This window comes from Rhinichthys klamathensis, unplaced genomic scaffold (genome assembly GCF_029890125.1).
Source record: "Rhinichthys klamathensis goyatoka isolate OS25496 unplaced genomic scaffold, OSU_Roscu_1.1 h1tg000272l_1, whole genome shotgun sequence".
Classification (NCBI taxonomy): domain Eukaryota; kingdom Metazoa; phylum Chordata; class Actinopteri; order Cypriniformes; family Leuciscidae; genus Rhinichthys; species Rhinichthys klamathensis.
Window position 1 is genome coordinate 404,579 of NW_026606792.1, and position 26,804 is coordinate 431,382.

The window sequence follows — 26,804 nt, forward strand, 5'->3', positions numbered from 1 at the left end:
AAGAACAGGGCTGGACTGGGACAACATATCAGGCCGGGATATCTCACAGATTATAGCTCTGATTGTGTTCGTCTGAAAGAAGAAAGTCATACACACCTAAGATGACTTGAGTAAATCATGGGCTAATTTTCATTTTGGGTGAACTATCCCTTTAAGATGTGAGTCCACCTTAGAAATAATCTCTATATTTATAATGAAACCATTTTTTTTTTTTTAAATATGATATCACATAACCATATCACATAATCATATCACATAATAAATATAATTTTTGCATATCTATAATAAATTATTATGGGATCATAATTTTATTTCTGTATTTTTAATGTATATTTTTAAATGAACATATTTTAATGACAGTATAGCCTATTTTTATTGAACAAAAATTAATTATTTTATTTATCAAAATAAATTTATTTTCGCTTCAGTATTAGCATCGATACTGTCTTTTGCCCTGTGCTGGTTTACCCTGTGTGTGTATGGGGTAAAAGGCCCTCCTCCCCACCTCATACATGAGATTTTTAAACAAAATAACCCACTTTTATTCTTTATTTTCACACAAAATCTTGTTGCTCCATCAATGTTCAATACAAACATATTTTCTTTTCAGCTATTATACACTATGGGAGGAGTAGTGAAAAGCTATTTTTTTTCTTAAGATGTGCCTTTAGCCCCGTTGTACCATATAGACAGTATATGTAGTTTTCGAGACTCTACCCACTGGAACAGTTTTTCACAGAAACTGAATATTACACAACACCGATATACCCGCACGAGCGCCAGGTCCGCACACACACACACCTCTGCGTTTCTTCAAACCTGAATAATCACAGCACAGCCATTGTCTATATCTTATGTGTATGGTGTTTTTTTCTGACGACGTCATGATTATAAATTAGGGCTTTAGTGGAGATAACCAGTTTGGAAAGGAGAGCTGGTTATTAACATGTCTTAATGGGCCGAGTTTAATATCCCGTTGGTCTTTTACGCACAAACTAAATCCATTGACAGCAGTTAATCGGGTTTTATTAGTGCATGCACATCACCTTTTGTGATTATGAATGATTATAATGTGTAAAATCCACATTTTTCCACACTTTCCTTATAAAATTATAAAAAAGCCTCAAACTCCAACAATCTTTTGGAAAGGTCAGCTTTCACTTGATTTGAATAGTGCGCCAAAGATGCAACACCTTTAAAATGTGGTAAAAGAAAACGAAAGTGCCATCGGCTAAATGTGTTTGTAAACAGTTAACTCATCTCTCTCTCTCTCTCTCTCTCTCTCTCTCTCTCTCTCTCTCTCTCTCTCTCTCTCTCTCTCTCTCTCTCTCTCTCTCTCTCTCTCTCTCAAATCTGTAACTTTTAATCAGATTCCTTATTATTTAAAGTAATCTGATTCAAAGCTTCTCAGAAATGTATATTAAATACATTATTTGATAAACGTTAGAGCTCTAATCATTAATTGCGCCTGATTCCTCAGCAAAATCTCGACTTTGATAGTAAGATATAGTCTATACACACATACATAACATATAACGTCAATGTCACATAAATGTCTCGGCTTCAGATGTGTGTATGAGAATGACATGCTGGACTTACCAATGAGAATGATATCATGTGTCAGCTTTGGTTCACAGCTGAATGAAATGGCGCCTTACAGAAATCAAGCTGAATTCAAACTTTTAGGTTTCGATTTCTGTCTTCTTCTGTTTTGTGTTTCGGCGCATCTCCTTCAGTGTGCACATCGCCATCTACTGTGCTGCTGTGTAATCAAGATCATTTCATTTTCTTTGTTCCCCCCTTCTCTAAAATAAATCAATAAAATAGGCTAGGCCTACTACTAAATTGACACTGTAAAAGAACAAGGTATCCTACTTGATCTCTATTGAACTCATATCTCAATAAATATTTAAAATTCTCCCCCCTCTTGCCATTTTTGTTTACATACTATTTATCCTTTTCTCATATCACCATACATATGTGCTCTACTGTTTCTTTCTCCACACATACATCAATATTTTATGTACTTTAGTTAAAAACATAGTTCTATCTTACAGAATCATTGATACCATTTCTTGACCAGTAATAATTACCTCAGATTACATACATATGAGTTTCTTTTCTTTCATTTAGTTTTCTGTCTTGAATGCATCCACAGAAGAGACAACATCCAAGAAAACTAATCCAATTTCCAAAGATTGTCTCTTTGTTAGAGAGATGGATAACCAACACTTGAATAGCAGAAGTGTGTCAGGAGCGTCCTGGAAAATAAAAACTCGGCAAAGCCTCCCCTGACTGCTAGTTTTGATAGGTCATCTTTTATGCATGTATTCCTGTATACATAACCATACTAATACAAACACTTTAACATTGGCTGACAGTTTTAATGTTCGTAAAAAATCATTTACGTTCAGATATTTATATTCATCCATTTATGCTCCCTTAATCATGTCAATAAGATTTCTAGACTTAAACACTTTATGGAAGCTTGTTTCCGCCACAGAATAAAACATTTTAAAAGATAATTGCAACTTTTTATCTCACAATTCTGACTTTATAACACACAATTACAAGTTTATATCTCGCGATTCTGACATCCTGTCTCAGAATTGTGAGATATAAAGTCACAATTGCGATTTATAGTCCAAATCTAAGTGAAAAAAAAAGGCTTTTCCTCACATTTGCGACTTTATAACACGCAATTGTGACTATATCATGCAATTCTGACTTAATATCTCCCAATTGCGTGATATAAGCATGCAATTCTGAGAAAGTTTATTTCCTGCAAATTGCGGGTTTCTATCTCACAATTGTAGAGAGAGAGAGAGAAAGAGAAGAGCGAGAAACTAGTTGGGTTTTACACATCCCACATACAGGACATTATAAAAACAAAATAAGAGGAAACATGAAAATATGTAATGTATCTGTTTAGCATTGTTCTTTATTGTTCAACATAAAGAAAAAAAATATGGGGCAAATAAACAAACATTAATTTTTCATAATCCAAATATAAATGAAAGTCAAAAGCACTTTTTTAGTACAGTCGTACCTGGAAACAAATCCTGTTCAAATAGGCTATATGGGCCATTTTACAGAGTTGGAAACATCTTGAAAAAAAGAATTGCCTTTTTCCACAAATTTTTTATACATGCAAATTGTATAATATCCAAGGTAAATATTTCTAGTAATTATGCAGTTAATTCTCATACTGTATTTTCAGGAAGTTTTGGAATATATCCTCTCCCCAAATATGTCACTAACAAAAAATATATATAAATAATTTAATGAGAAGGCCTATATTGACCTTTTAAGATTTTTTTACATCTACCTTGTAAATATATTTTTTGCTATTTTATTAAAAAGTGCTCACATGCAAACAACAATTACAATTTTAACAATATTTCAAGTGTAATCTTTCTTATAAGTATATTTCTTAAGTAAACATTTTATCATACATATTTCAAAGTTAAGGATTCATTAGTTTGATATATCCCAGATTCGGAACAAACACTTTAGTTGAAACATCTTAGGTAATGAGTTTATTTTTGACAAAACATACTATATATTTAACATATGAGCAGAAACTGTCTAACAAACGCTTATTTGATGTCTATTTTACAGTAAAAACTTTATAATCTATCCAAAACTAGTCAACGAAATGTTGTCTTTCATATTTCGTCTGTAACATAGTAAACAAAAGTTGGCATCTGTGCCGTTCATTCATTCACACACAGACATGTGATTCATATTCTTTTTGCGGTTTACAGACACTATTCCATATCGCGATTAGAACAAAGCATTTCAGATCCACAATCCTCGGCTGGATCCGCTGCTCCTCGAAATTAAACTAAACCAGCACTTCTGAGGTAAATTTACCAGGATTATTCCTCACAGCCTCGCGAGACGACATCATACATTAATATGATTAAACTTGGTGTGTTTTATTGAGTTGGTGTGGGCGTTGATAGGTTTGCATGGATGGCTTCAGATCATTTGCGTTTGAATAGCGCGCGCTCTCCGTGGGCGTGTTCACATTAGCAGATAACGAGCTGGAATAAGCTGAAATGAGAACGACTGACATCTCTCTCTTTTTATAAAGATTACATAAACAGAGAATATTTGTTTTTGTTATGAATTAGACCATTTAAAAGTAGACACTTAAATTATTATAAAGATATATAGCTCATGGCTGGGTGAATAGTATTCGCTGAGTTTTGTTTAAGTTTAGAGACGTGCTCCAGAAAAAAAGTTCACGGAGAAAACCAGAAGAGCCAGAAAGCACACCCTGTTTATTTTCTTTGTTTTACAAAAGCACAATGTTTTATTTCGATTGTAAGTGGACACATAAAAAAGTAGACATTTGACAGTTTATTTTTTCATATTTCTTAAGTCTGTATGACCAAAAATGACGGAGTATTTTAAGTCTATGTTGCTGCTAAATGGAGAAAATCGAGCAAAACGCGCCGACGCATTTGCCGACCCCAGAGGGTTAAGTACAATCTTGATACACTTTATTTTATGTAGCTTATCCCTGTGTAATATTATGTAATTGTAATGTAATTAGGAAGCTACCGCATATAAGCTGTGAACTAGTGAGTTAATTCAAACTAAAGTACAGATAAATAAGATATGTAGATACAAATGAAGTACACTTAAGTACAATCTTGATACACTTTATTTCTACGTAGCTTATCCCTGTGTAATATTATGTAATTACAATGTAATTAGGAAGCTACGGCATGTATTTTAACTGTGAACTAGTGGGTTAATTCAGATGGATAAGTGTGTAGATACACATGAACAAGTACAATCTTGATACACTTTATTTTATGTTACAAACATGTAATGCTACAGAACGTACAAAATTACCATGTGTAACTGCAGGCTTTTCCAGACCGTAGTAACATATTTAAGTACTTGTTGTTACAATGTGTAGTAGGGCTGGGCGATAACACGATAACGAAATGTATCGCGATAGACACGTGATCGATATCAATAAAAACTGTGTTAGATAAAACGTTCGATATTTTTTTCCTTCGTCGGAAGAAACCACAGGTTGCGAAGCAAGTTTGGTTGCATTAACAAAGGCACGCACTCTCTGGTAACCTAGCAACGTAGGGAGTGACACGCTAACAGCTAATCATGTAACAGTGTCAAGTTTGGTTGCGCCATATCGTTGTCTCGTGCTGCTGGATTCCTCTTCAGTATAAACCGGCAATTGATAAGCAGAAAATGAGTGCCGCAGCGAGCGAGGAAATTGTAAATAAAAGAGGAAAAGTCACCTCGCCAGTATGGCAGTTTTTTGGATATTATAAATCTGACCGTAGTCAGACCAATGTCGTCTGCAAGTTATGCAAGACCGTCGTCCCCGCCAAGACTGGTAATACCACGAACTTGTTTTATCACCTTAGCCGCGCTCACCCTTTGGAGCACAGCCGTATTCAACCAACAAGATCTGCAGCTGCAACACCGCACAAGCAGCAGACCACCATGGAGAGGTACTCTGGATCAGTGCCTTATGACAAACAATCAAAACGGTACAAAGACATAACGGAGGCAGAGGCATATCATATAGCCAAAGACATGCTTCCACTAAGCACTGTCGAGAAGCCAGGTTATAAAAAGCTCATAGACGTGCTTGACCCACGCTATGTTCTTCCTGGCCGAAAGAACTTTTCTAAGACTGCCATTCCTAAGTTGTATGTAATGTGCAAAGAATCTGTGCAGCAAGAAATATTGTCAGCCAAGTACTTTGCAACAACCTCTGACCTGTGGTCAAGCCGTACTTCTGAGCCATACATTAGCTTGACCCAGGGGCGTAGCAACCGGGCGGGGACACGTCCCCCCCACTTTTAGAAACAGGTGATTCTGTCCCCCGCATTTTTTTTTACTCCGCGCCAATATTTCCGCCCGTGTTCTCTGATTTATTACTTAGACTTGAGTGAGCTAACATTCAGCCAATCACAGCGCGAAGCATCTATTGGGCGCGTCTGCCATGAGCTTCAAATCTTTTGTTGCTCTTGCGAATTTTCGTGTTTGTTTAGTCGCTTTGCTGTTTGGCCGTCTATGCACCCCAGAAAAAAAAGCAGAGGACTACATAAATTTTTTTCAAACACACACTGTTACAGTATGTCGCTTGTTGCTTTGGATAAAAGCGTCTGTTAAATTAGACATAACAGATTATTCCCAGCAGGCACACAACGTCATAAGACGTTGATATTTGGTTCAATTTTGGTTGCGACGTCGGGTGACCAAAATTCAATGTAAATTCAACATCTAATGTCAATGTTAAATTGATGTCCAATACCGAATAGCGAATACCGAATAGCCTACATTGATTTAGGTTTTATTGATATATTTTTTTATAAAATGTCTGTTGTATAAAATTACTGTAGGCTAGATGTAATCTGTTATGTACTCATTGAACAATTTTTTGGTCCAACTGTTAAAAATAAAAGTAAGATAAAAGTTATTGTTCAAGTGTAGTTTAACTGAAATATTGTAAATATCATAAAATATCTTTATTTCATAAAAATAAAGTATAGATGTCCACAGTTGTCTGAAAGTCACAAGTCCTGCAATATTTTTTTATTTCGAGTATGATTTCACAAAAATAGGTTGCTGTAAACTATCATGGCATGTTCCCAAAATTGGCACTAGGGTGCTGTAAAATGCCAATTGCTATTCCATCTAGAATTTATTATTATGAACATCAGCTTTCAGTCCCTCCAGAAAAACGCGATTATGCGATCGCATGATTCAATAATCAGCCAAAGTCCGCATATTTATGCGGGGGTATTTTTTAAATACGCCGCACTTTTGCCGTATAAATTGCCGATTTCCACGCAAAATATGCGGGGCTTGTATGATTTCATAATCCCCGCATTTTTGTTGCAAAAAAAAGTCACATATATCTTAGCAGAAAGTTGAAAAATGTTGCGTTTGCTTCACACGAGAGCAGCCGTTTCCCCCTGTTGCCATGGGAACGTTATGAAGTGACGTAATTACGCGACATGAACATCATTGAAAAAAAAAAAACTGTAAAACAGGAAACATTTTTTTCATATTTTATTTATTCATTTTTACAGAAGTTGTAGTATATTCCTTTTGTAAAGCTACAGAACTTGTTTGACTCATCAATGTTTTGTAAGTTTGAGCCATGTGTTTATTAAGGTCTGAAATAAAACAAGATTAAATATTCCAGCACTTTCTGTGATGTAGTATGTTTGCTTATCATAGGAAGTAATAAGAAATAGCTCTTTACATTAAGGTAGTAGCCTAGTGAGAACAGGGTGTTGGGGAATCACTTTTTCTCTCTTTTTCATCAAACCGCAGTTTTTGCAAGTTCCCGCTATTTCATCACATAAAATTGCAAATATCCTGCATATTCCATCGCCGCATAATCAAGGATTTTTGCCCGCAACAATCACAAAAAAACTCCGCATTTTTCTGGAAGGACTGACCTTTGGGTCACATCACCACACCATTTTGTCCCCCCCACTTTTATAATGGCTGCTACGCCCCTGGCTTGACCATTCACTTTATCGACAATGAATGGGGTTTGAAAACCAGATGCCTTGAGACTGCATAATTCCCCGAAGATCACACAGGAGAAGTGATACCAGAAGGCTTGAAGGAGGCACTGTTGTCCTGGAGTCTGAAGACAAAATGGTTTGCATCACCACAGACAGCGGGGCAAAAGTAGTGAAGGCGACTTCACTGAACAACTGGACACGGCTGCAGTGTTTTGGCCATCGTTTGCACTCTGCCATTGGTGAGTAGCTTTGTCATTTTAATGCTCGTTATCAATGTTGGTTCCTAGGGTGATTTTATTAGCCAGTAATTGAGATTATATATTATAATTATATTATTATGATTTATGGAAACAGCTTTACACACTGACATGACTGTGTTTGTGTGTGCGCGTGCGCGTGTGTTTCTGTGTGTGTGTGTGTGTGTGTGTGTGTGTGTGTGTGTGTGTGTGTGTCAGTGTGCGTGTGTGTGTGTTTGTGTGTGTGTGTGTGTGTGTTTCTGTGTGTGATCTATTATCAGTTATTTACGCTGGCATTGTATTTCTGCAGGTGCTACAGGAAAAGATAAAAGAGTGGAGAGGGCTGTTGGTGTGTGCAAGAAAGTGGTATCTGCCTTTTCTTACTCGTGGAAGAAAAAGAGTGCGCTCTCTAAAGCACAGGAACGTCTCCATCTTCCCACACACCAGCTGGTCACCGAGTCACTAACCAGGTGGGGCTCAAGACAAAAGATGGTGGCAAGGGTCCAAGAGCAACAAAAGGCCATCACTGAAGCTCTATCTTCTGACAAAAACAACAGGCACCTGATCCCAACGTGGCAAGATATTGACGTCCTTGAGTCAATTCATGCGGCCTGAACTCCTCTCCTGGAGTTCACAGACTCCCTTTCTGGGGAGTCATATGTGACGGTCTCGTACGTGAAGCCTGTGCTCCACCTTTTCCGCTCCAGTTTGCTGAGAGTTAATGAGGGGGACACTCAGCTCACAAAAGAGCTGAAGACAAAAATAATGACCTATCTCGACGAAAAATATGCTGACCCTTACACAGTTTATCTCCTTGATATGGCTACCTTCGTGGACCTTAGGTTTAAATGCCAATACATCAGACCAGAGAAGGTAGGGGCCATTCAAATGAGAGCTGTGTCTGAGATCATGGATGAAGACCAGGGCCAATCACAGGCAGGGCCTTCTGAGGGAGGATCAGACCAAGGTGCAGAAGGAGGAGCTGTCAGCGGACCACCTCTGCCACTGGGCGTTAAAAAGCAACGCAAGTCATTGGCGAGCTTTTTCAAAAAACAGTGCCAAGAAGATGATGCTTTGCCTCTCACTGAAAAACAAAAAGTGGAGAGTGAGCTGGAAAGGTACCTGATGTGCCCTGATGCAGACAGCGAGTCTAACCCTCTGGACTGGTGGAGGCTAAATGAACACAACTTCCCCAGATTGTCTCAGCTGGCGAAAAAGTACTTGTGCATCCCAGTCACCAGCACCCCCTCAGAAAGAATTTTTAGTACTATCCTTAAATGTTAAGAGATAAGTGTTAAAGTGTTGTTACGGTTCGTGTCTCGTGTTTCCCTCTACTTATGATGACGTCATGACTCTGTGTCACTTTTGCGTCAAGCGGACGTACTTGACCGTTTCCAACCTATTTCCCCAAGTACGTAACGGAGGCTTTCGCAAAATCACACTTAGTCAGATTTAAAGTTAACGAGGCATCGGCTAGTCGGCTAAAAACATTGTGCAAAGTAGAGATGTGATCTGTCCACGTGGAAGAAAAAATAACTACGTAAGGGTTTCACAACATAAAGAAGGACACGTGAGACTTGAGTACGCGGCGACAACATTTATTACTCACAAACATCCAAGAACTCAAAGAAACACGTATCACAAATAAAGAAAAATAACGAACTTCAAATAAGATGAAGGTAACAAATATTAACATGACGACCAAAAAGTAATTTAAATAAAAGAAACAAAAAGAAAGAAATGCTTGTTTGCTGGTTCTCCTCTCTCCTGCCATACTCCGCGTCAGCGTCCGTCTTATAGTGGATCAGCAACGACTCCAACGAGGCGCAGGTGTATAATGATACACAGGTGCAGACCCATCAGTAATCTCAGACACACAAAAGAGACACAGAGTCATGACATCATCATAAGTAGAGGGAAACACGAGATACGAACCGTAACACTCCCCCACTTAAAGAAAGAACCAGTCTTCTTAGACAGGTTCTGGACGAAACGAACAGTAAAAGCAAACAAGAACATCACAACAACAAAAAAATGACAGAACACACATAAAGTAAATACATTTACCTAGCCCCGAGAAAGGGCATCTGCGACGACGTTGTCCGTTCCTTTCTTGTGGTGAATCTCAAGATTATAACATTGAGCTATAAGCGCCCAGCGCATCAAACGTTGGTTATGATTGTACATTTTATTTAAAAAAAAACAACGGATTATGGTCCGTGTAGAGGATGACGGGAGTAGAGCTGTATCCCACATACACATCGAAGTGCTGCAAAGCAAGCAACATAGCTAGAGTCTCTTTTGACATTGGCAGTTTGACATTCATCAGTCCAATTAAAAACAATTTTAGAGCTACACATCTTCGTTAAGGGAGCGACAACAGTCGAGAAATTTTTACAAAAACACCTGTAATAGCCAGCCATGCCTAAAAATCGTCGCAACTCTCTCCTAGTAGTGGGCACAGGGTATGCAAGAATAGCGGTCACTTTTGCGTCGAGCGGACGTACTTGACCGTTTCCAACCTGTTTCCCCAAGTACGTAACGGAGGCTTTCGCAAAATCACACTTAGTCAGATTTAAAGTTAACGAGGCATCGGCTAGTCGGCTAAAAACATTGTGCAAAGTAGAGATGTGATCTGTCCACGTGGAAGAAAAAATAACGACATCATCAAGATAAATGTTACAGTTCGGAACATCACCTAAAACTGCAGACATTAACCTTTGAAAGGTAGCAGGCGCGTTTCGAAGACCGAACGCCATACGCGTATATTGAAAGAAAGAGTCGGGAGTCACAAAGGCAGAGACCTCAGAAGCACGTTCAGTTAATGGCACCTGCCAGTAGCCTTTTAAAAGATCTAATTTTGTAATGTACCGAGCAGTGCCAAGATTGTCAATACAATCCTCTACTCGAGGCAACGGAAATGCATCCGGCACAGTAACAGAATTCACCTTGCGGAAATCAGTACAAAAACGGAACGAACCGTCCGCTTTAGGGACTAAAATGCACGGTGAACTCCACGGGCTATTACTCTTTTTGGCAAAACCATTTTGAACCAGATAATTCACTTCACATTTCATGATTTCTCGTTTACCTACTGGACAATGATACGCATGCTGTTTTATTGGACCTGCATTACCCACCTCAATATCATGCTGGATGACAGAGATACCAGACGGAACATCACTAAACAAGTTAGGATAAGTTTCTACTAAGTCAATCACATCCTGACGCTCTTCGCGAGATAAGTAAGACAAACGAGATTGTAAAACTCTTAAAATCTCTGAATTCTTTAGATGACCACCGCTGAACATCTCCATAGACATTTTCAACCCATCATCTACATCCTCAGCACCCATGGTACTGGACAGCAGAGATACTCGTTCTACATTTAACACCGGCTGTGCCTCACTCTGGGACAAACTATTCACCTCATCAGTCTTCTCAATTCGGGCTACATATTTTTTCAGCATATTTACATGACACAAAGTGTCTTCCGTCGTCGTTCTGGTGTATGGATTATATAATCAGTGTCACTTAGCTTGCTCTTAATCACATACGGACCTGCAAATCGCGCAGCTAAAGCAGAACTGGGCAAAGGAAGCAACACTAATACTTTTTCTCCAGGCGTAAAATTACGCACAACCGCGCGTTTGTCAAAACAACGCTTCATTTTCTTCTGCAAAAGAGAAAGAGCTTCTTTCGCGACTGCACAAGCACTTCGCAATCGTTCGCGGGTACGAGTAACGAAATCAAGCACATTACGTTTCTCAGTCGTACCAATAGAGAGAAACTCATCTTTTAGTACTTTTAAAGGACCCCGTACGTTATGTCCAAAGACCAATTCCGACGGACTAAACCCAAGTGACTCTTGTCGCGCTTCACGCAATGCAAACAAAACCAAAGGGACTCCCTCATCCCACTCATTCCCTGCCTCGAGGCAATATTTTCGCAGACTAGATTTCAACGTCTGGTGCCACCTCTCCAGTGCTCCCTGCGATTCAGGATGGTAGGCACTGGATGTGACATGTGACACACTCAAACCTTTCAGCACATTTCGGAAGATTTTAGACAAGAAATTAGTACCTTGATCTGTTTGAACCTTTTGTTCGTTTAAATATAAAGCAGTACGCTCAGGAACACAATTTCTAAACTCTTCAATGAGCAAAAGTTCACACAAAGATTGATAATCCGCGACTTTACACGCCTTTATCCATCGATCAAAAAGTATACCCTTCTCACGGGCAAATTCGACATATGTGACCTGATCCAGCAAAATGAGTCACAGTGACCCAAATTTAAAAATTGAGATTTTGGTATTAATGGAAAGATGAGACCATAAGCTTTCAATTGATATCCTAGTCAAAGTCATACCTTGAATGGTTGTAAAGATATACACATTTGAATTATGGTCGTCTGCCCTCTTTTTCCAATTGAAAACCTGAGAAAATCGCTTTTAAAGTTTTTTTTCCGGTTTTTTGTTGATATCTTTCAAAATCCATTACATTTAAAGGGATAAACTATTTATTTTACAGCTTAATTTGACCAAAGACATTAATATATAAATGCTATTAAACCAGGCTGAAGCTCAAATTATTTTAAAAGTTTTTATTTGAATAAATAATTTAACAGTAGGCCTACCTTTTACAAAAATGTACTAAAATCAGAAAGATTGAACAGAGGTGCTACATTTTTGCTTGAGAGAGAGGGTGTGTGTGTCTGTGTGTGTGTGTGTGTGTGTGTGTGTGAGAGAGAGAGAGAGAGAAAGTGAGAGGCAGAGAGACAAGGAAACAGAGATCAAATAATGCTAGTCTATGCAATCATATCTTAGTGTAGGCTAGTTGACAATAACAGCGTAACAAATTCATAACGGAGATACCAACCGTTAAATATTGGGTTAATCAAACACATTAATGGATTCTCCTTGCAGATAAATAGCTACACTCATTCACATTTGTCAATCACGTTATGTCAATCACGCGTGCACACTACGAAACTTTCATCCGTTAGCTGCTATATAAAAACAATCGTAAGTTTTTCGCATCCGTAGCAAGCAGTTTGAATGGTGTTTTGACAATTCGGAGCCACCGAATCAATACGAAAAAACGCATACGAAAAAAACGCGGACTCAGTGTGCAATGGCCAGGGGGCTTGATGACGCTTTGGCAACTTTGCTCGCTTTTGACAGCGACATTTCTCAAATTAATAATATTTAATCTTTCTGAGGAGATCTGCTAGCTTGTTTATTAGAGCGCTCGCTGCGAGTCTGACAGGAGGGTGGCTGGACCAATCACGTGCCGGTCAGTCGAAACGGCTTCCCATCGACAAATGATCAGCATTTGTGTACATTTCTAAGCTTTTTGATTGGTTCTATACAACGTGTAACACCATTTAAAGAGCAGAGATAGTGACGTTTCAGGGGATACCCGGGAAATGCTCAGAGGTGACCAGAGGAGTTGAGAAAAGCAATGTTCATTTCCAGCGAATTTAGTAAAACTTTGTACACTTTAATAGTAATTTAAATACCTTTACTCAATTATCTGGACTACGAAACTTTGGGAGATTATTTTTGAATGTCTGTTCTTTGAAATTAGCACAAAAAAAAAAAACTATTATTTCATTGTTTTTCAACATAATCAGCCCATATAACACCCCAACATTAATTAAACCAGTTAACAAACAAGCTTTCAAGTCTTTCTTAAGCAATGTTTTCGAAACAGGTATTTCAAAATGTCGAGCAATAAGGAACAAATCGTCCTTTCTACATGTTTCTAACACTGCAACGCTAGGTTGACTTATAAACTCCTTTAAATCAAATAACGCCATAATAAATTGATGAGCAAAAACACAAACATAATAAATTAGTAGGCTACGAACGACTCCGGACCTAAGCCTACCTAACCAAGACTAACTAAAACCTCTCTAGTCTTCAGAGGGTACCAGTTGAGAGGCAAGCCTCCCCCCCCCCCCCCCCCCCCCCCCCCCCGGAGTACCTCCAAACACAACAAACTAAAATAATAAAGAAAACAATAAATAGTAAACCGTAGTGAGAACCGGCGCAAAGCACGGCCCCCCTGGTTTACTCTACCTACCCGGAGATCGCTGTAGCACCACTACCTTTACCTGCTCATCAAACAAAATTAAAGTAATCCGAAATCTCGACGAGCCCCCAATTTATGTTACGAACCCTTTTGTTCAAAGTGGCTACGTAAGGGTTTCACAACATAAAGAAGGACACGTGAGACTTGAGTACGCGGCGACAACATTTATTACTGTTTTTACATTTATTAATGTGAATTTAGACTTATGTTTACATTTTAATTATTTGAGTTTTTTATGGTTGTGTTGACATTTCTGTCTTGGGATTATAATCAGAGGAAGGTTAAGTTTAAAATAAAAATGTTTAAATGTAATATATTTTTCTCCTGGTCCTTATTTTAAATGGGTCATAAAAAAATCAATAATTATCGATATCGACCGATATGAAACACTGATATCGTGATACAGTTTTCAGCCATATCGCCCAGCCCTATTGTTTAGTACTAAGTACTATCTTATATAATTACACTGTACCAATTCTGTAAAACTAATGTAACCGACTTGGCAACTGTTTTGCTTTGCTATGTATGTCAAAAGAGATCTCTGGAGACATCACAAACATTGCAAATTACAAGTGAAAGAGAATATGCCAGTGACACGAAAAGTCCAGGCAAGTTGTTCTCTGTTGTTGCCCATGGACTCTGAAGTTTCCAGTGGACTGTGGTAAGTGGAAGTGGTAAAATCTGACCCGTTGATTCTGTCACTGGGTGAGAGAATGTTCCTCAAAAACTGAGAAGTTTCACTGCACCGGGTAGACATTAGAAATAAGATGAGAGAACTTGCCAGACTTCTTCTAGTGACAAGAACTATTGACAAAGACATTGTTGCTTTGAAGGACTTGATCAACCCAGGAAAGTTCAACACAGTTCTTGAGAGGGTAAAAAAGATGACTGGATTTGATAACTCAACAAACCGATTCTCAGTCCCTTCAACAGCACTAAAACTGCGCCATTCCCTTGCGGAAGTGTCATATATTTTGCAGGGACAGGCTTTACGTCAAGAGGATGATGCCTTGAAGGGAAGAGCAGAGCAATTCAGTAAATTAATTGAACTGGAATGGACAATTCATGTTTCATCCAATGCACTAAAAAAAGGATCCAGGATCATCTAGTTGGGGGCGGCAGTGGCTCAGAGGTTCATGTAGGTTGTCTATAAACAGGAAGGTTGGTGGTTCGATCCCTGGTTCCACCTGACCAAGTGTGTGTGTGTATGTATGTGAGACACCTAACCCCAGCTGCTCCCGACGAGCTGGATGGCGCCTTGCATGGCTGACACCGCCGTCGGTGTATGAATGGGTGAATGTGAGGCAAAATGTAAAGCGCTTTGGTGGCCATTGGGTCTGTGAAAGCGCTATATAAATTCAGTCCATTTGCCATCTAAAGTGTCTTGAGGAGGTCAACAAAAAAAAGCACACATTGACGACACGTCATGGAGGATCTCTCTCAGGTGACTCTAGCACAGCTGATATTATTCAATCAGTGTCGAGAGGGTGAGGTTTCTAGGATAAAAGTCAAAACATAACTGCAGAGAAACAAACACATGATTCAGGATGAAATTATGGAGAGCCTGTCACCTTTTGAGAAGAAACTGTAAGAATCTCACCAGAGTAGAGGTACGGGGAAAACCAGGCTGCAAAGTACCAGTACTATTTCCCGCAAATGTCACAGAATCTGTGGAACTTCTGATTAAAACTAGAGATGATGTTGGCATTTCCCCAAGCAATCACTACATACTGTATATGTTTGATTTATGTTGAACTGTTTGGGAAATGGCTTTTAATTTTGAGACTTTTGTTTTTGTAATCAGACTCTTAAAAATTATATATGTTTAGATTTATCAGCCAGTATATCGGTAACCGGCTTTCAAATATAAATAATTATCAGTTATCGTATGCTAGAGGGGCATCCCTAAAGGGGTTTGCAGTAGAGTTCTCAACGGGTCGGGTCGGCCCGACAAACCCGACGGGACCCGCGGGTTCGGCTCAAAAATAAAAGCAAATGACTCGGGTCGGGTCGGACCTCGGGCTTAAATTTTCCACTCTGTGAAAAAAAAAAAAATGTAATAATAATTTCTGCTGTTCACCGTAAAGAAAGTCTGGCTGCTGCGCCTGCGTGCAACGTGCATCGCGGGGACAGACCACCTGACGCTAGACTTGTAGTCGAGACCGCCTAAACCGAGACCAAGACACTACCAAGACCAGATGGTATCGAGACCAAGACAAGACCAAGACCAAGACAAAGACAGACCAAGTCGAGACCAAGACCAAGTCGAGACTAAGACCGAGACCAAGTCGAGACCGGAGGGGAAAAAAAACATTAGTGTTGAAGCTAAGCAATAACTTGTCAAATGTTGTTTTGCATTTGCCTGCCTATCTCTGCTGATTTCGAAGTCTCCAAATGAATCCATTCTGCAACTTTTAAATACATAATTATATTTTTAAAAACGAAATTATAGGCTTAAGTGCAGGATCCGAAAGTTGGTCGTTTTTGTCGCTATGGTTACACACACACACACACACACACACACACCGTTGGCGGTGCGCTCAAAGTCATCTGTCAGTTGTGCAGTTACCCAAAATCTCCTGAATGAAGGTAAAACCCATCATGTCACTGATATGTGTTTTACTAAATATTAATATATCAAAAACTGTACATGATATGTGTTTTTTAAATCAAGTGATCAAAGTGCTCGTTGTTGCTGCGATCAGTGGCGCGGATACAGTGTTTTCTCGCGTGGCTCGCGCGCACCGCACTGTCTTCACTCGGACGCGCGCTTCAATCCGTTGCGGATATCGTCGTGGATATTGTAGTATTGTATTGCTAAATCCCCCGACCACTATGTCAGTCTGAGACAGCGAGACCTAGACAAGACCGAGAGGTCCGAGACCAAGACAAGACCGAGACCAAAGACCGTCAAGGCCAAGACAAGACCGAGACCACGTAAAAGTGGTCTCGAGACCGGTCTCGAGATCAAGACCGGTCTCGAGACATACATCACTACCTGACGCCGCTGCGTGCACGCCTTTAGCCTGGAGAAGACGATGGAGTTTGTAAAAAGTAAACTTGCCGCAGGTGAATTCACCGTCTCTACTAAAGGAGAGGGAAAATCAGAGGTCTGGAAAGTGTTTGGAGTGGTGCTGGATTCTGGTGGAAATTCGACAGGTTATGTGCAATGCTCAAAATGCAAGGTGCTGATGAAGTATGACAGCAAAAAAACAGGGTCGTCCAGCCTGAGCCGCCATACATTAAACCGTGGGCATTCGACCACCACCACGACGCAGCAGCAATCAATGACGAAGTTCCTTGCCAAAAATGTCCCCCTTAAAACAAAACAGGCAGTAACAGAAAAATGTGTTTACATGTGCGCCAAGGACATTAGGCCGTTTTATTTTGTTCAAGGAGACGGCTTCTTAGAACTTGCACAGGAACTCATAAATGTTGGTGCAACACATGGCAGAGTTGATGCAAGCTCTGTCCTCCCATCTCCCAACACAGTAGCAACACACTGTCGGAATTTGGCAGAGGAAAAAAGAGAAGAGCTTGCGAAGCAGGTGAAAGAGATCCTGAACAAAGGAGGAAAAGTGGGAATGTCTACAGATATGTGGACAGACGACTTCAGAAAGATTCACTGTCTGTCAATAACGTGCCACTATGTTACAGAAGATTTTGAATTAATCGGAAAGAATCTGACCACAGCAATGTTTCCCGTGGATGAGAAAAAAACGGGCGATAACATCAAGAGGGAGCTGGTCAAGCTCTTGGTCACCAAGTTTGGGTTCGACCCACTGTTTTTAAAAGACATTGTTTGGGTTACAGACCAGGGAGCAAATGTAGTTAATGCTCTCAGGTCATACATGAGACATGACTGCATGGACCACGTCCTCAACACTGTCCTTCGCCATGGACTTGAAAATGACGCAGTGATGCAGGTTGCCCCTGACTTCGCTGAAACAGTGACAGCATCAAAGGCGCTTGTCAGGTAAAGTAGTAGGCTACGGTAGAAATGTTTTACTCTTATAATACTATTAGTATCCTATTATTAATCTATAAGTCGCATCAGTCAAAAAATGCGTCATGAAAAAAAAAAAGTCGCACAGGACTAAAAAAAGTGTGATTTATAGTCCAGAAAATACGGAGTCTTTAGTTTGTGTCTGATTATCACTACTAGGCCACTCATTTGTGTAACAGCAGCACGCTCTCTTATTGTCTCTACAGATATGTAAAGCAGTCGGGAATGACAGCGCAGCTCTCAAAGACCATCCTGCAGATGGTAGATACACGCTTCAGCACTATGTATTTGACCCTTAAATCCATCAGTGACATTTACGCGGAGCTGCAGGACAAACTGGAAGCGCGTGGAGAGAGTGACAGGATTGAAAAAATAACCCCCGACACTTTGGGCATGCTTGTGTCATTTTTGAAGCCCTTGTATGATGCTCAGCGTGAACTGGAGGGGGACAAATATCCCACATTGCATCTTGCGCTGCTATGGGTAGAGCGACTCCGACACCACTGCCAGCAAAATGCCAATGATACTGCCCAGCTGGCGGCTGTGCGTCAACGCCATGCGCACTGGTTGCAGGAAAAAATGACCAAGTCTGTCACTGATCTCCACAAAGCTGCAACATTCCTGTGGCCGAAATTTAACCAGTTGCGGATGCTGCCCGCTGACCAAAGGGTAAATGTGCAACAATATGTCAAGTCCCGCCTGTCAGCTGCGCAGCAACCGGTACCCGAGGGCCCAGGTGAAGCGAGCCAGGAGACGCAGACTGATCTCATGAAATAGCGTATGTATGACACGCCAATTCGTATTTCCATTTTTGGCGTGCTATCAACACGCATAATCGCTTTTCAGCGTGTTTATCAACGCCGTTGACTTAACGTTACTTTAAAGAGTTAAGAAACTCTGATTTGGATTCCCGTCTGCTGGTCATGATAATCTGTGCATGAGAAAAAAAGAAAAAAAGACGGCGGCGTCGGGCCGGGTTCGGGCAGATAATTCATGTTGATGTGTCGGGTTACATCGGGTCGGGCTTTAAAAGCCACGGGCCGGGTCGGGTTGTAATTTTCAGGCCCGTTGAGAACTCTAGTTTGCAGAACTTCGCACACTGGATAAGAAGCACCACGTCTTAACAATAAAAATATTTCAGAATCATGCATTAAAATAGTCCCAAATCCTTGTTGTTTAATGTACATAAAGACTGCATCCTAGTCTGTACAAGTGTACATTTTACATCCTAGTCTGTCAGATTATTCATTTTAATATTAGAAACAGTAAGTTAGATTCCAGATATATAATATATTATTTTAATATTCATTTTTGATTAAGGATAATCTGGATCACGGTTCTCCCACGATTCTGAAAACAAAACAAAATAAGTAATTTACTTGAGATTCTTACAAAATGTTTATTTATTTATTTATTTCTCTAAAATGTCATAAATGAGTATTACAGATTCACATTTAAATTAATTCATTATGTAAAAATCATTTGAAATGAATGAATGAAGATTAGTGGCAGCGCGAAAGCAGGTTTAGGTTTTCCGGTGTGATCGTAATGTCAACGGTTCAATAAACAGCAGAATCATTGTCATTTAGGAATAAGATCACGTGCGTGTTTGAATCGAGATCGCCATATTTTAAGAATTAATCGTGCATACATATGGGCCTATAAACTTTGCATTTTTGTCACATTTGTACCAGACCTCAAAAAGGCACGGGCGCCCCCAGAATTCTTGTTTTTTTCCACTCGTTTTATTGGGTGGGAAAATAAAAATAAACAAAAAGGTGCTGTTTTCGAATTTTTCTACTTTCAAAATAAATAAAAAACAACAACAAATGTACAAATGAAACATAGATTATGTTTGAATCGAGATTGTAATGTTCATTTCAGTCTATGTCATTTCACAGAAAGACAGAAGTTTAACTAATATATCACAGCAATCACTCAATAGCAGGAGGTGGTCATGCGTGGCCACAGCAGTCCATATGTACAAAAGAAAAGAAAAAGCCTCAAGACAAAGTATTAAGAGGTTAAGAAAGAAACAGTTCTGAAGGTAGACAGTCAGATTTGGTCGACATTGAAGTAGTTTTTTGTACATAGTCTTAATTTTACACAGAAACATATTTGCTGGTGCAATTTTAAATTGCAAAGCCATTCATAACTCTTTCCACACAATAAACACTAATAGGATCTCACATCAGCATGACTTTTTAGGTGTATCTGTAAGTGAGATGATGGCAAAAGCATTTTTTTTATTACACTGATCATCACAATTAAATTGTCTTTCCCCAGAGTGAAGTCGCAGGTGATTTTTAAAATGTCTCCTCGTCGTAAACATCTTGCCACATTCAGAACAATGCAATATCTTTCCAGAGTGAGTCTGCAAATGGCGTTTCAGGTCTCTTTGATATTTGAAACTCTCCTCACACCGAGGACACTTGAAAGGCTTCTCTCCAGTGTGAATTCTCATGTGAACCTCGAGGTTTCCATTTTGAGTGAAACACTTCCCACAGTAATTGCAGGTGAAAGGCTTCTCTCCAGTGTGAAGTCTCATGTGGGCATTAAGGTTTCCTTTGTATGCATAACTGTTTCCACACTGTTGGCAGGTGAAAGGCTTCTCTCCATTGTGAATTCTCATGTGGACTTTAAGGTTTTGTTTTTGAGTGAAACTTTTTCCACACTGTTGGCATGTGAAAGGCTTCTCTCCAGTGTGAATTCTCACGTGGACTTCAAAGTTTCGTTTATGATTGAAACTCCTTTCACAATGACTGCAGGTGAAATAGCTGTTAGATTTGGTCTTCTGGGCTCCTTTTTTTGAGCAAGTCATTTCAGTCTGTGTAGATTTTTCTCCGATCATGAAATCATGTTTCTCATCTTTCACTTGCATATTATTAAGTTCTTGACTCTCCTCTTTCAGCGCTATCAGGTCTAAAGCAAAAACAGACGAATACAAGTTAACACGGCACGAAGCAAGAGACAAGCATAAAGCATAAAAACAGCATATATGCACCAAGCTACTGAAAGAGGTGTTACCTGACATCTCAGAACCTCTTCTCAATATTGTAAACTCTTCACATTCTTTAGGACTAAAACCTGCCAGTTATCAAACCCTTTATCAAACACAGCTTGACCCAGGAAAATTGGTTTATTAAAGACTGATGGCAAATCACCCATTCATGTATAAAATATTAGAAAAATAGTGTCCTCTCAACTATGTTCACTTTTGCACTGAAATGGTGTTTCAGTCAGAATCCGATCCCCAATTGTAGCACAGAAACTGCACATTAAAGTTATATCTCACTTGCTGTTAGATCTTTCGACAACATGACATTCTCTTGGATAGTTTGAGAATAATGTTGGCATTTGTGGACAAGCGCTAGCATGGTTTAGGTCCCATCTATCCAACAGCTACCATTTTCTTTGTGTAAATGAACAGACGTCTCATCAGACACAAGTATGGAGTGCCACAGGGCTCAGTAATAGGTCCTCTGATTTTCTCCTTGTGCATGCCTTCTCTGGGGGACATTATAATTTAATTTCATTGGCTTCTGGCTCGTCTTGGTTGTCTACCGAGCCTCATTTTAAAATGCGCCCTCCACTTCCTTCTCTAATTTTTGTTGTCCAGTTACAGCAATATCTGCCCACAAACAATTTACTAGAACCATTTCAGTCTGGTTTTAGATCAGGACACAGCTCTAAGAGTGCTCTTGTCTGGGTCACGAATGACCTTCTTTCTTTTGCTGACTGTGGTGCTTGCAGCATTTTAGTCCTGTTAGACATAAGTGCTACTTTCTACACAGTTTGTCATACCATTCTTTTGGAAAGGTTGCGTGATTGGTTGGGCAACTCTAGTCTTGTGTTTGAATGGTTTACATTCTATCTCACTGATCGTTTTCAGCACGTAAGTCTGGGGAATAACAAATCTGAGCCAACACTAGTTCAGCAGGGTGTCCCGCAGGGGGCTGTATTGGGGCCAGTATTGTTTAGCATATATACGTTACCTCTTGGTGACATCATTAGAAAGTATGGTTTGGGGTTTCATTGCTATGCTGATGATACACAGATCTATGGCTGCGTTTACACTTGGCATTAACATGCGATCACCGTGATCTGATCAAGCAGATCGGATCATAAGCCAATCAGGACACGGTGCGTTTACACCTGTCCACATCAAGTGGCTTCTGTATCTGGATAACAGATCGGATCTCGCATTTCCGGGAAAAAAAAAGGATAGCTCCGTTGCAAAGTCGACCTGAACTGGTGGGTTTTCTTTTATAAACAGTTTTCAGTCGGGGGACATTTTACAAATCTCACAGCCACACACTTACTGACTTACACAACTGCTCGTCAGCATATTTCTCTGGTTCTTTATAGACTGCATTGGCTTCCAATACAGGCACAATTTGATTTTAAAACATTGATTTTAACATACAGTATTAAGCTCTTCATGGGTCAGCTTCGGCATACCTTCTTGACTTAGTCACCCCTTACATTCCAACTCGTTCCTTACGCTCTTCCGACTCTTTTACTCTTCAGCAGCCTACATTCAAATTGAAGTCTATGGGTGGTCGAGTATATCCTCTTCCATCGACAATTAGAGACTGGCCAACACTTGACTGCTTCAAGAAGTCCCTAAGACTCATCTTTTTAAAGCTGTTTATTATGCTTGAGTACTAGATTACTTCTGTACTTTTTAATTTTATTCCTGTTTTTTTCCTTATATCATAGTTTGATGTCTTTGTTATCATTTTCCTGTGTAGCGCTTATGGTTTGAGAAAAGCGTAATATAAATAAAATGTATTATTATTTATTAAAGGTGGGATCAGAAGTTTTTGAAATTAGCTGTTGGCCAATGTTGATATTTGAAATCAACCCAAACAAACACACCCCTTCTTCATTGGTCCGCCTACATTGGTCTCGAACCCCGATCACCTAATAAATCACTTAATTCATCAATTATCTAGCCTTACTGCCAGTGTTACGTTAAAATTCTATATTGGGACCATATGAATATGTCCACATTTTTGCGTTTTTGTCAGCGAAGATGGAGCTTTTTGAAAACGCTCTCCTGAGTGGATAAATTTGAAAGCGGACTGTGAATTTAAATAAATAAATTTGAATTTTGTGGACTGTGTAAACGATGAGGCATGTTTAGTCTTTTGATGCATATTGTACATATTGTTGATGCATATTGTATTTATCTATGGTTATACCAGAGCCCGTCTAACGGAGAGCCTTGGCAAAATTAGCCCCATTGTGTATCATCTTGGTTGCAGTTCCATTAGAATTCCACTGGAGGTGATCGCGGGCGAGTGCAGAATGAATGGGAGTCTATTGGCGCTTTTCCACTGCTGGTACGGCTCGGTACGGTTCGACTCGGAGCGGAACGGTTCGGCTCGCTTCGCTTTTCCACTGCGTGGTACGACTCGACTCGGTACGGCACGGCTCGGTTCGCTTTAGCTCGGTTGCTTTTCCACCGCAGTTAGTACCCCTTCAAAGTGGGTGGGACTGATCGTTATTTTGTCCCTACACTGTTTGTAGGTCCGGTGATAGCCGTGTGCGAGACAAGATCCGCTCCTCGGCAACCAACGAGAGGAACGTCTGCACCTCGTCCACTGACCACGATTCAGCCATTTCTTTTTAAAGTTTAAAAAACAGATGCTACCGCGTTGGCTGTTGTCTACTGGTTATTTAAATCTAGCGGGTTTAGTGTCCAATGACGCTGGTAGTGACGATTCTGTTTGACCAATCAGTGATCTGCAGTGTTTTTACGTCACATTTTAGTACCGGTACGGTACGCTTGGAACCTCAACAGACCAGGTACCATTTAAAGCGAGCCGAAGCGAGCCGTACCGTACTGTACCATGCAGTGGAAAAGCACCACAAGTGAGCCGTACCGAACCGAACCGTACCGTACTATGCAGTGGAAAAGCGCCAAAGCGTGCCGAACCGAACCGTACCGTACTATGCAGTGGAAAAGCGCCAAAGCGTGCCGAACCGAACCGTACCGTACTATGCAGTGGAAAAGCGCCATATGGGGCTAGACGGCTAAATGTATCTCTTTCTCCTGCTTGTCGTTGAATCAACGTATATTTTATTGTTGATTCCGCAAGTTCAATATAGATTATAGTCCAAAAGTCGAATACATGAGTACTTGTGTCCTTTCGATTTCTTACAGTTTGGGCCGTTGTTGGCCGGAACACGCTAGCATTCTGCTATTATGTGACGTCATCACATTTTTTAACGGATTTTTAGAACAGATAAGTGAACTTAAAAATGCAATTTTCAGCTGAGTGTGTTATATTAGCCCTCCCTTTTGAATGCAACTTTCAAATTTCTTGACAAAAAATTACATCCTGAGAAAAGTGGATTTCTGGGGGTGAAACCCCATAGACTCCCATTCATTCTGCACTCGCCCGCGAGCGCCCCCGCATGGACAGAGAGTGTTACTGCAGCCAGTCCAGAAACCGGAAGTAACCAGACAGTGCCAATTCTCTTCAATTAGACATTCTCTGGTTATATCGGCGGCACTGTTGTACCTGCGTTTTACTTTCATAGTGTTGTTAAAGAGAAATGTTCCTCTTTTATAGTCTTTATATTGCATTCGTGCAAAGATGACTAAAAATTTACTCGCAATTGCTGTCCTGCGGCAAAACATGATGACAACTGCGTTTAAGTCATGTGATTTTGAGTGTGACCTGTGAATGAGTGAATGGTGAGATATTTTGTTAATAAAATGATAGTGCCAGAAGAATAGCGTGATAACTTTATTATGTCTGCTCTCTCGGTATCATCTTCTGTTGATGTTTCTGTTTTATGTTTATGCGTGGGCAGTAAGCTGACGTGACCAATTTCAGATGTTTCGCTTGAAAGCGCTAGTGTGGACGCAGAGCGTTTTGAAATAAAAATGCCGTTTTCAAATGTATCCGGATGTTCATTTAAGTTTAAGGATTTTCCTCTCTATGGTCTGTGAATCTTTGCATCCAATCCTTTTCCTTTTTTAAACCAGAAATCTTGCATCTTCTTTAATGGTTCTATCACTGACGAGTAGAAGCATACAAACAAATGTTCCTTCTTATTTCACTGAAAATCATAGAAATTACATCTTGATAATAATTTCAAGCCCAAAAAGATGATCTATGATGCATTAAATTGTCACTGTGACATGGCATCAGAGTACAGCAAGAGCAACTCAAGAGCAGACGGCTGACTCGGGCCACATTTACACATAGCCGGGTGTTTAGAGAAACTAATATTTCCCTCTGTTTTCAATAATAACATCGTGCACACAACATCGTTTTCAAAAAAGCTGTCATTTACATCAACCAGCATAAATAGGCCTACGCCATCGAGCGCCATCATAACTCTGCCAAACTGGGCGCTCGCGTGACGTTAAGCATTTTCTGGAGCATAATGTGACGTTTGAGAACCTAAAACCCCGCTTCTCCACTTTGGCCAGAGTTTTTAGAAATAATCGTTTTCTGTGATAAAAACTGGGTTTTCGTGTAAATGAGAGGCCAAACCGCAGGGAGATATCTGCATCTTCCCTTCGTGTAAATGGGGCATCAAGCTCTGATGACCACAGCAGATAAATCTCACCGATCGGTTACATCCAGCCGAAGTAAACACGCCTGGTCATGTGATCTAAACATGTCAAACAGAACTCATATGACATTCTTCAAAAATATCATTCATTTCTGTAGAGGCCGACATTTCAATGAGAATCAAATGAATGAATTCAGTTTTGAGAATGAAACTAACCTGTTTGTTCCTCAGTATCTTCATGTTTCACTATGAAAGCTTCTTCAATCTTTATGTCTTCACTCTCCTCTTTAATAAACGCCATCTTTATAATAGTGTCACGTGGATCTCAGATGTTTCTCCAGGAGTTTTCCTGTGTGTTTGGACAATTTGTCATGTTTAAGATGAGAATAATTAACAGAAAGAAAAATAAATCCACAGTAAATCTCTGTGTGCGTCTCAATCAGCTGTAGTTCAGTAGTTCAGAGCTACGATTTATTTAAAGATGTTAAATTTAACAATATACACTTTCATGAAACATTTGCTAATGGTTTATAAAAGTTGTCATAACACGTTTGTGTTCTCGTTATAGTTGCACTGTTTTGATCAGCTGGTTTCGCCAGCGGTGATTCGAGCAAAGGAATCGTTTTGCGATGCTATAGATTCAAATGACTCGTAGTTTCGGAAAGCTCCGTTTCTCCCGGTTTCTCCATCACTTCTTGTGCTGAACGATAAACTGATTCACGATTTAGGGAACGAAATGAGTCGCCCCTTTCTGTTACTCACGTGTGGATGCGTATTACTCACAAAATAACGTTCATTCATGCATTGTTACGCTCAATAATCATTCATTCATTTCACATTGCTTCATTCAGCTGCATCACAAACGCAGGAGCGCGGCGCACCCGTATGATGTCACATCGTCACCAAAATAAAAGTCCTGTTCGCTCGCAAACATTCTTGGTGAAATACACATTTACCTGTATATGTATTTTGTCCAATGATGTGTTAATAATATAAATAAAATCTACCAATTGAAAGAGATTAAGAAGTATATTTTTCAACAAACCATCTTTTCCAGAACGAATAACAAAACATTCTGGTCTGTTAATAGGCCTAGGCCTATATTAAATAATGTTAATAGGCCTATAGTTCCAAACATTAAGTTAACTAGTTGCTTATTAGCATCCATATTACGAGAGTGAGAATTGAACCCTAAACTAATGTGTTACCCTAGTTTATATATAACAATGATATTGGCAGTTTATTAGTAGGGGAGAGCAGGGCTCAAACCTAACGCTTTTAGTCTTTCTCCGTTTGTGTAAACCTTCTTATGGGTTCAGAGTATTCATTTTTCCCCTCATTAATTTCACACGTAGTACAATTATGTGGTTTTGTTTCATTAATACAGTGT

General features: G+C 39.7%; 1 protein-coding gene across 1 annotated transcript in view; it reads right to left on the bottom strand.

Annotated features, from left to right (window-relative positions):
* LOC130102432 (gastrula zinc finger protein XlCGF8.2DB-like) overlaps positions 1-26,804 on the bottom strand; it is a 221,028-nt gene that overhangs the window by 122,538 nt on the left and 71,686 nt on the right. The window lies entirely within an intron of this gene.